Source organism: Nelumbo nucifera, chromosome 4, assembly GCF_055504915.1.
Source record: "Nelumbo nucifera cultivar China Antique chromosome 4, China Antique-T2T, whole genome shotgun sequence".
NCBI lineage: Eukaryota > Viridiplantae > Streptophyta > Magnoliopsida > Proteales > Nelumbonaceae > Nelumbo > Nelumbo nucifera.
This window is the reverse complement of record NC_142652.1, coordinates 68,309,744-68,324,937: the sequence shown is the minus strand read 5'-3', so window position 1 is coordinate 68,324,937 and position 15,194 is coordinate 68,309,744.

The following is a 15,194-nucleotide window of genomic DNA, read 5'->3' as shown; positions in this document are numbered from 1 at the left end:
GATATCAACCGACGTAGTTTCGGCTATGTTAGTTTCTAGAGAAGGATGGAGAACATAGAGACCATTCTCAAGTTCTCCGTATGCGATTAATTTTTTATTTTCTTTAATAGTAATCATATTACCAAAAAGAATAGAATATCCATCTGCACACAATTTTGAAACAGAAATCAAATTTCTTCTCAAATTTTGTACATAAAGACAATCTTTCAGTACAATTGATCATTCACTGAAAAATAACTCTATGGTTCCTATAGCCGTAGCTGCAACACTTGCAGAAGTCCCCAAGTAAAGAGTTACTTCTCTGTTACTTAATCTTCTGCCTATCCTGAACCCCTGCAGTGAGTTACACGCATGAGTCGATGCCCTAGAGTCAATACACTAGGAAGCAGAAGTAACCAACAAATTGATTTCTATGACACAGGATTTGGAATTACCTTTCTTGGATTCCAGGTACTGAGGACAATTCTTCTTCTAATGGTCGGTCTGTTTGTAGAAGTGACAAGCATCTGATGCTCTGTCCTTCTTCTGCTTCTTGAACTTAGTGGCTTTCTTCTGGGGTTTCTTCTTTGCCTTCATCTTTTTCTTGCCCGACTTGCTAGCTTCAACAAGCACAGTAAGAGGCTCATCCTTCTTAATCAGTTATTCGGCCCTATGCAACATATTGTTGAGTTCCTGAATGCTGACATTCAGTTTGTTCATGTTGTAATTCATGATGAATGGATTGAAGGAAGGAGGCAAAGAATTCAGAATGGCGTCTACCTTAGTGACATGGTCCAGCCCGGATCCAAGAGCCTTAAGTTCATTGATATAGCCCATCATCCGAAGACAATGGTCATGAACCTACTGGCCCTTGGACATTTGCGCGGTCATGAACTGTTTCAAGACCTTTTGCCGAGTAGAACGGTTCTGCTCTTCGTACATTGTCTTTAGATTGTCCAATATGTCATTGGCTAGCTCGATCTGATCGAACTGCCTCTGTATCAGATTGTCTAGGGAGGCAATAGTGTAACACCGGGCCAGGGAATTTTTCTCTTCCCATTCTTGGTAGTCCCTCCTGCGGGCCTCAGAATTCCTATCTCCCGGACACTCCGGGGTAGGGTTTTTTGCCACCTTGTCCAACTTCTCAGAAGTTAGGACCAGCATAAGGTTACGGTACCAGTCAGCATAGTTTGGTCCTTTCAGATTGTTGTCATCCAACAGCTTTGCAAATTGTTCGTTTTCCATTTCTAGTAAAAAGAAAACATAAGTCCACAACCTAATTTGATCCATGTTATCTACATAGATATGGCTTTTAATCTATGTTCCATTTCCATTTATTCATCTCTGAGATTTCTCTACTATCTCAGTGACGGAGACAACGACTTATGTCTCTAGAAATGTGGGAAATCACATAGGGTGCATGGACCCAACTGTTTCAGCTGCATAACCCCACCACCTTTCTGTGAATGATCATATCCACTCATCATATGAGATTTCTCTTTGGCCTCTGTCAGACAAGGTTCATTGCCATTTTAGGTTAAACCTTTCTGTCCAGTGAGTGCTCACCCATCATATTTGTGAACGCCAAGGTACCGTGAGAGAGTCTTCCATTTTAGAATAGGCCCCTCCCACATCGGTCTATGACGCCCCTATCATCTTATGAAACATTCCAACAGATCCAACAGCAAATGGATAGCCCAATTTTATGGTGCATTTCCTCATTACTGAATGACCCATCTTCATGCTAATGATGGAAGGCCTTTACAGAGTTCATCATATGAATCTCCCTATCACATGCACTCATATTTCAGGAGGGAACAAAAGTTATGCCCTAGTTTAATTTAGGTCAAACCAAAGTGGCTCCCACTGACTTTCATAAAGCCAGATTTCGGTGGGCCTTAAACGGCTAGGGTTCTGCACGGTTCCTCTTTAGGGGAGGTGTAGAGCCCACCATGAAGGGAGAACATCCAATGATCTTTAGGGACACCATGGCAATGATGTGCATTCAGCCATGGTGCGCGCAAGAGCCACTATCGTATCTGCATGGGCCAAGTACTTATGGCCCATGTACGTTGCACATCACACATCCATACATCACATGCAAGGATAGAATTGATCCAATCAATTAATATCTGTAAAGCCCATTATTAAAGCCCAAAATTATCCATAATATTACTGATTAATATTATCTAGGTATATGGGTTGAATAGCATTAAGCAGTTCAGCCCATATAGCTTTTCTGCAGTTGGTGGGCTTTAGCAGTTTTAACTCCTTAAAACTGTGCCTTATAGGTGTGGCCAAATTTAGTCTTACAATTAAACATCAATCCCTTGACCCAAAAGTGGGAAATTAGGGCTGAGAACAGCCCCCATTGAACCACAGATTCGGTCCAACTAGTTTGGTTCAATCTGGTTCAAATGGGTCTAGGGTTTGATTTTTAATTCAAGAATTAATTCAATAAAACGATCTGAAATTAATTACCGATCAAAGACAATCAAAAATCAGTAACAGGGCTGTTCGCACATCTCCCAACCTGCAAAACGGATGTTAGATCACAGTTTGCAGTTTCATAAACTTTAAATCGCAGCTAGCGATTTCTTTATCTACGAAATCTCCTTCTCCTGCGCATCCAGCTTCGATCTTGAAATAAAATAAATAGAAAAACCCTAATTTTCTTTTAATATTACATCAGATCGAATTCCTATACATTCAGTCTAAAAATAAAAAAAAAATATATTAATTACATACCAGAAAGTAAAATCTGCAAATTGCAGATATCCTATGCCAATAAAGAGTTCGATCTCTTTTGTACGAACAACCCATAAATCAAGAAAATTATAAAAAACAATTCTAAATATATTTCAAATTTATAAAGAATTAATTTCATATCATTTGCCCTTGATCTGGGAAACAATTTCCCAGAAAAACCACAATCTGCGCAAATCGGGTAGAACGCCTTCTGCCCATTTGCGCAGGTTCAGATCTGATCTATTTCGGTTCAAGATTTGAACCATGGCTCTGATACCACTGAAGGGATGAGAGATCCATCATATGGATGGCCGAACCCTACAGGAAGGTAGGGCGAAATTTCAAAAATTTCTCTCTCCCATCTGGGAATCACATTCCCTGTTTTAGAAAATCTGCATCTTCAAGGATCAATCTTGAACCAAGAACCAAGATCTGAAACCAAAAGGTAGGAGAGGGAGGTACTTGATACAAAGAAACACAATCTCCCAATGAAGGTGTTTACATCCAAGGAAAACTCCAAAGACAGCTCCCACTAAAGATGACACAGCGTAGGGTGGAGTAGAATCAGCATGTTCTTCACAAGAACCAAATCCTTCAACAAGAATTCGATGGAGGGTATGTGAGCACAACTCCAGATCAGTCTTTCTCCAAAAAATGATATCAAGAACTCTTCATGATCGCTCCTATAGTGGAGATTGAACTGGCAATGGCGGCAGGAGGAGGGCACAAGAGCAGAAGATGGCACAGTCTTACTGTAGCTGTCTTCTCTCTTTCTGTGATATGAGATTTGTTGTGATGAGATGAATGGAGGTTCGCCCTCCTCCTCCTTTTATAGCCTTAAAGAGATCTCCTAATCTCATTAGGAGTTTCCTAATCCAAATCTATATTTGGATTATGACTTCTCTTTAAGAGATAAGGATAAGCCCTTATCTTATCTGTAGATTAGATCAGCCCCTCCTAATCTTATTAGGAGTTTCCAAATCCAAATCTGTATTTGGATCTGGACTCTTTGAGTGGATAGGGATGACTCCCTATTCTATCTGTTGATCCAAATCCCAGATCCGCCCCCTTCTTTAACTAATCAAATTAGACCAGTTCGAATTGGGCTTTAGGCCCATTAAGTCTATGTACTCACTAACCTTCCAAACTGTTGCCCAGTTGGGTTTCCGTGTATGGCGTGGGACCCAAACATTAATCTACACATCAACCACATGGGTTCAGCCTAGCCTCTGTTACAAGGCCTGGCCAAATTCACTGTTATGGGCAGTGAACTCCTGAGCCCATCACCATGGGCTCTTAATGGGCTCAACACTTACACTAAGTGGTCCCTGGGCCAAGCCACCTTATAAAAACCCAGGGATTGTGGGCAGATGCAAGATTAGCCCATCAGGTATTACCTTCAATGGTCTTACACTTAACCTCTCAACCCATAATGATCAAACACTACCCAACAGGAGAGGACCTCTCCCTCGGTTGCAAGGAACAGTGCTGCACTCTCTACTCACATGGATCCCGGGAATTAAAACCTTTTGCAAACATTTTGAACCGTAATATATATGTATATCTATCTTTATATAAATATATTTTGCAAAAACAAATTTCAACGATTGAAATCGGCTGCTGGTAGCTTTGGTTTCCATCAGAGAGAGTGCATCCCCGATCATTACCTTTGTCCGACAAAGGGGCTGATCCTGTCACTATGATCACCCACTCAGATGAATTCTCAGACTGTCCCAACATACCCAGGTTTTGACCCCCTCTAAGGATCTCACTGATTGAAATATCAAAGACAGCCCAATCTGACACCTTGTGCAGTATCATAATCGAGTCTAGGGGTCCGGTGTAACATTCCAGTTTTGCCCACTAATCACCAAGGTCCAGGGCAATACTGGAATTCTGGTCCTGTTCAGGGTTTCAAGTAAACCTACACTGCATGTACCTCGGGTCTCACCTTGGCAGCTGAGACAAGCTACCCCAACCAAATTGGTGGCACTTCAGTGTCAGCCTTATCAGGATAGATCTCCCCAGATCGATCCATCGGCTGTGAACATTCTAAACTAACACGAGTCTCATATGTGTACAGTTTAAGGGTATTACACAGAAACACACCATAATAACATGAATCAAATATGTACTTTATTCATTTACAATAAATGTCATAATGTACATCATTCCGATTGGAGCTAAGGGCATACACTGTCTAACAAGTGGTGATGCACAACTCATTAAGCTAGAGGTAGGTGTGGAAACAAACTAAGTTTTTCACAAGCTAAGTTGGCTCAGTTTAAATTGAGATTTGAGTTGAGCTCGGGCCTGATATATATGATCATTTGCTAATCAAGTTGAGCTCGAGCTCAATGATGCTCAACTTGTGAGGCTCATAAGCCTAATTGAGCCTAATATATATAATAAATAAATTTATTATATGTATAATACATACATACATGCATACATACATACATACATACATACATACATACATACATACATACATACATACATACATACATACATACATACATACATACATACATACATACATACATACATACATACATACATACATACATGTAATAATAATTTTTACTATATAATAATATGTTTATATATAATATTTTTATTTTTTATATGTAAAATAAAAAATAAATTTTTATATATTTAATTTTTATTTTTTATAGGAAGCTTGGCTTACAATCGAGCTTGAGCTCGAGCCGAGCTGAGCTTGAACTTATGAGCCTTTGAGCCGAGCCGAACTCGAGCTCAAGTTTCTAGCTCAAATAAAAAATAATTTTTTATATATTTAATTTTTATTTTTTATAGGAAGCTTGGCTTACAATCGAGCTCGAGCTCGAGCCGAGCAGAGGTTGAACTTATGAGCCTTTGAGCCGAGCCGAATTCAAGCTCAAGTTTCTAGCTCGAGCTTAACATTGTTTTGACAAGCTGAGCTCGAATTTGCAAGTTTTTAAGCCAAGCCAAATTCGAGCTCAAGTCTCTAGCTTGAATTGAACTCTCTAGCTCGAATTAAGCTTGAGCTTGACATTGTTTTGACGAGCTGAACTCGAATAGCCAGGTATGTAGCTTGACTCAGCTCGAATAGCCACGTATGTGGCTTGATTTGGTTCGAATTGCCAAGTATGTGGCTCGACTTGGATGTAATGAGGTAGGTTTGGGTCTTATGATATTTGTTCTTTACCTATTATGCTTGTTACTAATGTTTAATAGTTCTAGGTTCTTGTCATGCACCATTTGCTATATATGGTTCATCCTGCCATTGCACACTAGTTGATGGCGGCATTGCAATGGCTAAATAGAGGTGATGGTAATGCGAAGCAGTCACTGCTTGATCTAGCCACTGGTTCTAAGAGGGATGCCCACAAATGAGTCATCATCAGTTGTATTTGGTGATGCGATGTGAGAAGCACAAGGATAGGTCATTCTAGCAGCAGTGTCATCCTCAGATTGTGGCATCCCAAGCAGCAAAGAGTCAACCTTGGATGTTGAATATGCAAAGGTCCTCTGCGCACTTTGTGAGGAACACCAACACCATGAATTGGTTTCGCTCTCGATAGACGTTAAGGACCCCATGCGAGGAGCAAGGCTAGAGTAGGGTGAGGGGAGCACTAAAAGGGGCAAGAATATGGATTGCTAGGGCTCTTGTAGTGATCTTGGGATGAAATTGTAGAGGGCTTCGAGCTTCCCTTCTTTATAAAGGAAGAGGAGCCAACTATAAGAGGAAGTGAGGAAGAAGACAGAGGAAAACTTTTCTGCTTTCGGGAAGGTGGTTAGTTTGTTATATCTAATACAGGTAAGCAACTTTGAGTTTCGCCACATGTCGATGAGAATCTCCTAATATCAAGAATTCCACCCTTAGAGTCCACATGTGAGCACATTCATAGCTATGGCCCCTTCTACAATCTCACCCATAGTTCCGTGGTGTGATGTCTCTCATGGAAACACTTAAGTGTTTGGGAGTGGCATTACGAGTGACTTGATGCCATGTTTACATCACGTCATTTAAATAATCTTTTGTGATGTCAGATTAGGCATCGGGGTTGATGCGATGGCACATGAACTCTATCGCAAGTGCAGCATTGAAGATGCATTGTGGTGTTTTGCGATTCGTTATTCGTGCTATTGTGTCCTAAACTCCCTATTGTCATCTTAGTGTCTCTTCTGGTAGTTGTGTGTTCAAAGTGGCATCACTAACCAATGAAAGGATCAGTGTGATATCAAAACCGGCATCATAGGTTTTCTAGGGTTTGGGAGAAGTGTGAGTCTTCAATTTTGGTTCCTGGTTATGCAATTACATTTGCTCTAGCAATGGATAAAACCTTCATCGTAGGTCATCCAATAGTTATCTTTATGTTATCATGACTTTCATCGCAAGTTCTGTAATAGTTGCCTATATGTGCTTACACCCGACGTAAGTTCATTTATGTTCTTTTATTTTCCAAGTAAATAAGAAAATGACTTTTTTAGTCATAAAAATCCATTATTAAGAAGGGTCATTTTATCCCATCCAAGTGTTGGTAAATTTTTCCTAGGTGGAAAAGTTACTTACCACCTAAGAGATGGGCAAGTGATACCTCGAGAAAATAAATTTTCAGTGTACCCCACATAATCTGAAAAAAGAACATGAATATATTGGTTAGTGGGAACCAAAATCCCATTGACTAACTTTCTCTCTCTCAAAATGTAAAAAGAAAAAAGATAATGAACCCTTAAGGTGGCTGCCCCTCCACTTGGAGTAAGGTTTGGGTTAAGAGGAAAAATTCAGATAATGGTAATACTATTTGCAGCCCTAATTAGACTCTTTTAATTATTGGTTAAGGCCCTGATCAATATTTGATGCCATGGACAAGATGGATTTAGTGGATTGTCCCCTGACAAGACTTCAAAATGACCTACCGGAATTCTGAATTTACTACCAGTTGATGAATCAATTTTTTGTGCTAAGTACCTCGTCATTTGGTCTGAGTTGGGGGCAGATTAGGTGTCGAGTTAACTGGGTCAAGCTGCGCAGGTTAGGTGCCGAGCTGACTGGGCTGAGCTAGGCAGGTTAGGTGACGAGCTAACCAGAGTGCCGATCTGCCTGGTGGCGAGCTGGATTGATTATTGAGCTTCGTAGTTCTTTAGAGACCTGCAAGGAATCAATGTCAGAGGACCCAGGGTGGCTAACCCAGTGAGGTCGCTTCGATGCTTAAGTCAATATTCTCATAGTAATCTGCGAGCTAAAAATCACAAAGTATGAGAACTAGAATATGCTTACTTGCCCCCCTCATGTCATTGGGGTTGGTGCCTTTATATAGACATTGTTTGGCGTGGGCTTCATGCACCATATCCGAGATTTCCGAGAGTTGGCCTAAGTGGTCAAAGATTCCTGGAGGCAACCGCCTTGCATGTTGACCACCCTTTGGATCGTTCAGTACGTGGGCCAACTTCCAATGTTCGTGGGAGTGTTGGGATATGCATGCCGAATTTGTCAGCGAGCATGTCTCCCAGGTCGTCAGGTCGGCGCTTGTGCCAGGTCGGTGCCTACGCCAGGCCGCCAATTCGACGTCTGGGCCAGGCTTTCAGCTCGCGCCAGGGCCAGGCCGCCAGGTCGCACCAGGGCCAGGTCGCACATTAGAGCTACGGCTGTGCTACATCAACCTCGTTAGTGACGTCGGTTACCCACTCTTACAAGAAGCTACTAGGAGCTCGACCTACGGGGGAAGCACTACTGACTTTAGGTCACCAGCTCGCATGGAAGCCTTGGAAGGCTTGACTGGCAAGGGTGTCCATGCAGTCTGTTGGCCGCCTACTCCCGCGGAAGCCACGAAGAGCTCATCTTTGTAGAGGGTACCTCGCGAAGAGGACTGATGAGGCTTTATCCGAGTTGAAATAAAGTTGGTAGAGCTGCTTAGTCTGTTGGACATCAACTTCCTGCAAAGTCTTTGAGTTCATAAAAAATGGAAACTAGAAAGTGAGAGCTTTTAGTTTCTAAAGGTGAGAACTTAGCTTTCTGGAAGAAGAGGACTTAGTCTTTTGGAGAATGAGAACTTAGCTTTTTGTAGCGTTTCCCAAAGACGATGCCAATTGATGAATTAATTTTTTGTGCTAAGTACCTCGTCATTTGGTCTGAGCTGGGGGCAGATTAGGTGCTGAGTTAACTGAACCGAGCTGGGCAGGTTAGGTGCCGAGCTGACTGGGCCGAGGTAGGCAGGTTAGGTGACGAGATGGCTGGGCCGAGCTAGGCAGGTTAGGTGACGAGCTGACCAGAGTGTTGACCTGCTTGGTGGCGAGCTGGATTAATTGTTGAGCTTCGTAGTTCTTTAGAGACCTGCAAGGAATCAATGTCAGAGGACCCGGGGTGGCTAACCCGGCGAGGTCGCTCCGATGCTCAAGTCAGTACTCTCATAGTAGACTACGATCTAAAAATCATAAAGTATGAGAGTTAGAATATGCTTATTTGCCCCCCTCATGTCATTGGGGTTGGTGCCTTTATATAGGCATTGTTTGGCATGGGCTTCACGCACCATATCCGAGATTTATGAGAATTGGCCTAAGTGATCAAAGATTCCCGGATGCAACTGCCATGCACGTTGACCACCTTCCGGATCGTTCGGTACGTGGGCCAACTTCCAAGGTTCGTGGGAGTGTTGGGATATGCATGCTGAATTTTTCGGCGAGCACGTCTCGTAGGTCGTCAAGTCGGCACTTGTGCCAGGTCGGTGCCTGCGCTAGGCCGCCAGTTCGGCGCCTGGGCCAGGCTTTCAGCTTGCCCCAGGGCCAGGCCGCCAAGTTGCGCCTAGGCCAGGCTTTCAACTCGTGCTTGGGCCACCAGGTGGGACACCATCAACTTAGCTAAGGCAAGTTGTTGCCTAAGTGGTTTCGGGTGTCACCTATTTGTTCCGAGGTACCATGTGTCACAATATCATTGGAGGGCCAAATCCGCCCTCATCACTGGTCATGGGCTCATGGCTACGAAGGTACAAAGAAAAAAATAATTGAACATTTTATGTTTTATGACAATAATTATTAATTATAAAATTTACTTCAGTCATTAGAAAACTAAAGGAGACATAGAAGTTAATTTGTTCCGAGAAGGTCCCATAAACGGCTCCCGTTTAAAGAAGTTGAGATAAACGGGTTTAGGGGTAAGTGGGTAATCAACATGAAATTGAGATTGTATATTCTCCTTAATGTAATTTCACTTTTTTTTTGTTGTATTAATCATTCATAACTTTCCCATTTACCCTTCAGCTAACACACCAATGATCCAGTCCTCCATTGGTAATGTACTTTCACTTGAACGTAAAATCATAATACCTCATCAGAATGTGTGCCAAAAGCAAAAAAGCAAAACAAAAAAAAAAAAAAATCTAGAAGATTTCTTGGAAGGCCCAAGGAATAGAGAAAGACGGGCAACGGGGCAATGGAAGGGCCCTCCATTGGTTTGGAACAACTACTTTGTTGATTATGTACTGCGTAGGGACTAGGCAATGATCAGCAGCAATTTAACAATTTTAGTTTGGACTTTGAAGCAATTAACCTCGTTTTGCTTTAGTTCTCTGTTTGTTTTTTCATGGTTGAATTTGATCTGAAGACTTTCATTTTTTTATTAATGTATGTTTATCGTTTTTATTTAACATCCATTTTTATTATTTAATTTAAGAGATTAAATTAAGTTTTATTTTTATGGAGATGAGAAACAATTATTTAGTTGTTTTCTATTTAACTATCCTCTTTTGAAAGAGTAGTTTGACACTTGGCTAAACTTGAAGCCTCCTTATTGAAAGTAAAATTAACCATTATCAACTTTTTTTAGAACGATTTGAATTTTGTCTAAAAATGGGAACAAATCAATTCTGAAAATGTTATTTCCTGAATTAATAGGAAGCCGTGTGTCTGAATAGGGGAGCTAGTTGCAGTTGCACCAGGTCAAAGCTGTCATGTATGTAAGGCCCAAAGGCTAAACTGGGTTAGGCCATCTTCTCTATTAGAAGCCCAAACACTCTGGCCTAGCAAAAGTTTACATCCACCGGTTTTGGGTTGGACCCATTTAAATCAAAATCAATGTGGATGAATTGAACGGACCAATAAGGCATATTGAAGTGGACCAGTCCAGATTTAATGGTCCAAAGCATTTATTAGATTGGATTGAACCTAGTCCATCCATAATGGATTTGTATTGGATTGGATCAGATTAAACCAATATCCAGTCCATTTATAGAAGATAGGAATACAATCATCAATGGACCAGGTTTGTATTGAAACAAATTTAAATTAAAATCAATTTAAACAGATTGAATGATCTAGACATTGAATTGAATTGGTCCAAAATGGTCCAAAGTATTCATTAGATCGGATTGTATTCATATTGGACGGGACCGGATTGGACGTACTTGGATCCAATAGACACCCCTACCCCTACAGGTAAGCCTATCTACTATCAACCCAGTATGAAGTATGAACTAATCCCGCAAATGCACACCGATGCATACAGCAAGGAAGGAAAGATGCTTTGGCAATTAATTGGCATTAAACCAAACTAATTTCAGTAATTAGGTGGGCTGGCACAATTGGATTGGGTAAACCATCCGACCCATGAGCTGACCCACCACCAATCAAAACCCTTCTCGCTTCTACATGTACTCCAAACCCCTCCCTTTCCCTTTCTTTCTTTAAGGAATCCAAGGATGGGTTCACGGTCCACTTCTTTATCAACAATCATTATGGAGTCAAAAGGCTGAGGAGGAAAAAGAAAATAAGGGAAGGGATTTGAATTCAAGGTTGAAGGTTAAGTCAAGAGAACTGAAAACAAGAAAAAAGGGAATAAACTGTAAAGAAATGCTTAACAACCCTCACTTCAACCTCCACGTGTACCCACAAAATAAAGCCCAAATTAGTTGTCTCATTTTGTAATTAGTAGGAAAAACACATTAAAAGAGTACATCTTACTCTTTAGTCTGTGTATCTTATCTTGGTAGATCTGGAGGGAGGAAATTCCCAGATTTGATATAAAGAAGTCAAGTGAAAGGTACTGATCGTCCAAATTGCTTTCGCTTAGTGGTGTTTCTAAGGGTGTTGGCTATAGTGTCTCTCTCTCCCAAAATTTGAACACGTTGACTTGACGACTGCAGCTTTGTCCCATTTGTTCTTGCAAAATTCTTCAATTCTAAGCTACGTTCCAAGGGTGGGTGGGTGTGGATGTTTGGGGTTTGTTTGTAGATTGCTGCTGTACTGTACATCGTCTTTGTTGTGTTTGTATTCAACAAAATAACTGGAATTACTCTCTCGTGACTCGTGACTCGTGACTCGTGAGATGATATTTGCTTGTTTAGTTTAGCGATACGAGCTTAACAAATCTGCCTATAGTAAGGCTAAAATGGAACTATTTTGTTTTAATTAGTTTTTTTATGGAACTAACTAGTTTTCTAATTGGTTGGAGAATGCTTCTCAGCAGGTGTCGTGTAGGGGTGAGAAAAAAAACAGAAAATCTGAACCGATCAAAACTGAACTGAAAAATCGATTAATCAAACTGGATGGTTTGGTTTCGGTTAACCAATATAAAAATCCAGCGGTTAATCGAACCAACCACTATACATATATTATATATATTTATGTATATTATATATATTTTATATATTATAAATTAATAAATATGTATTATATATAAATATATATTTATAATATATTATATATTGTTTATTATTTAAAATATAATTGATGAAGGATGATTTGGCCCGACCTATGAAACGGCGACACGTGGACGCTGACTCAGCGTAAGCGACAGCTCAGCATTGTGGTCCAGTACGGCTAAGTGATAGGCCCATAAAGCAGCTCGCTACATGGTAGCAGGGTAAAGGAGGGGCTCGCTACAATGCGAGCTCCGGGTCCCCCGAGCTACCTCAAGGGATATTCCGAGGCAAAATTTAACTTGCGAGCTAAGAAAGCCAGCTCGCCCGAGCTCCCGAACAAGGCAAGTCATCCGAGGACCAATTCTACTAAGGGTACTTCTGAAGTATTCGAAGCTCATTGCAAAGTAGCTCGTGAATGGGCCGCACGAGCATTCCTCAGGAAGCTTCTATTTAATAGGTCGTACCAGTCAGACTGGGCCACGTCCCTAACTGACGGCGCAGTCCCTGTCCTTTCGACAGTCTGCGCCCACGTCTCTCAGTAGGCGGAGGCGTGCCTGTCACTTTGGGGACGTGTCACTCGCCCGGGTAAGGAATACGTCCCAACGGCCACCTGCGCAGCCCTAGTAGGTAACGGCTGTGGCAGGGACCCAATGGCGGTTATGCCCGATCTCGCAAGAACGCTCTTATAAAAGCCCTCAGGGCAGAGGATAAACTTCTTCTTAAGACCTCCAACCTCTCGAAAATAGTGATAAAGCGTGACCTCCACTCTTAGCTTTCGTTTCTCTCTTTACTCCCCATACACAATACTAACTTAAGCATCGGAGTATTCCCACCGGGCAAACCCCGGGAATCCTTCCTTTCATCTTCTCAGGTGCCACTGGTTGCCAACAAGGAGCCAGTCAGCCGCCAGCTAGGAGTGCCCAGATCGCACCACATCATTTGGCGCCATCTGTGGGAATCGCTTCAAAAGGCCTTCCCCTTTAAATTCTTTCAGTTAATTATTCTTCCTTGAAACAACCCAGCGCTCATGGCTTCCTCTAGCAATGTCAGACGAAGCACGAAAATGGGTAACTCTAGGGAGCAACCCCAATCTCCTACTGTCTGTATCGGACAGTTCATCGTCCCCCTCTCAGTGGACGGAATCCCCAGCTTGAACGTGCCTCTCACAATGGCACCTGTCATCGCCCCACTCCCCGCTACACTTGGAACGATGTTCACCGAACCCTCGGTCGTGCCCCCAGCGGCCAGCCCGAACCAGCTGGAGGATTTGATGCAGTGCATGAAAGCCATGTAAGCCCAAATGCAACAGTTCCAACAACTTCAACTCTATCAACAGCACGTGCTGCACCAGGTCTCCCAGTACCAGTATCAGCAGCAGTTCCCTCAGCTGCCCCAACCCCAGCTTCAACAGCCTCAGCTCCAGCCTCAACACCTGGTCTCGTAGCAAGCCAAATCTCGCTGCCAGAGTGAGCACTCCGACCGAGGAGAGGCCCCCCAAAATCTCCCAAAAAACTAGGCCTCCCCCCACGGCAGACGGGAGAGACCGGCTACCCTGATCTCACCGCGGGTGGATAGGTCGGGAGGACCTCGGCTCGGCAGGTCAATGTCGCCTCGACAGTCAAAGTTCGGAACCCCGATCCTTGAAAACCGGTTCGAGATCCTGGCAATAGACTCTAAGCAGGCCCCTTCTGTCCGCAACCATCACCAGCGGACCGGGCTACTCCCGGCGCAAACCTTTCTGGACAGCGCGGAGGTGAGCAGCACGAACGCCGAGCCCACCAAGAAGCAGAGATGTCGTCGCCGAGCTCGCCGATCTGTCACCCACGATTTGCCCGAGCTCATGGGCAAAGAAGAGGTAGGCTCGGCCGAAGCCAAGGCTCCCCTCCTCTCGGTCCCGTCCCCCCTGTCCTCTGAACTCTTGGCAGTCCCGATGCCCAAGGATTTCAAGCTTCCCCCTCTTGACAAGTATGACGGGTCGTTCGACCCGAATGATCATGTAGACGCCTTTCAGTCACAGATGCACCTAGCGCAAGCCAGTGAGTCATGCATGTGCGTGGCCTTCTCCACTACTTTCAGGGGAGCAGCCCGCACATGGTACCGGAACTTGGCACCTGAGTCAATAAGAAGTTGGGCGCAGTTCGCACAAGCCTTCACGTCCCACTTTGTCACCAGCAAACAGTGCCCGCGGACTGAAGAAAGCATCTTCAACGTAGCCCAAAGAGAGGGAGAGTCCATCCGAAGTTATATCAAGCGGTTCAACGACGCTTGTATGCAGATACCGTGCCTGGACCCCGCCGTACGCCTAGCAGCGGCCAAGAAGGGCGTAAAGCACAAAGAGTTCAAGTGGCACATGGTCGTCAACCAACCCGCGACCATAACCGAGTTTCTAAAGCTTGCGGATAAGTTCATAGTCACTGAAGAGGGATCAACCAGAAGGGTGAGGGCGCACCCAAAAAAAGAAAGAGAGAAGGGGAACCTTCCAATCAAGAGGACACCCGAAGAAAAAAGGAAATAGTTCGGGGTGCAAAGCCGGGTCAGTTGTTCCGAGCTCCTGCACCAGATCGAGTTGACTACACCCCACTGAACGCAAAGCGGGCCAAAATCCTGATGGCAATCAAGGACGCCCCGTACGTGAAGTGGCCGCCCCGTCTGAGGGGGAATCCCAATGAAAGAAATAAGAGTATGTATTGCAGTTTTCATAAGGACCATGGTAATAGTACCGAGAGTTGTAAAAACCTCTACGACGAGATAGAGGAGTTCATCCGTCACGGATATTTGAGGAACTTTGTACAAAATAATAATAACAATAATAAAAGTAATAGAACAGGTCGGCAAGGGGAGCAT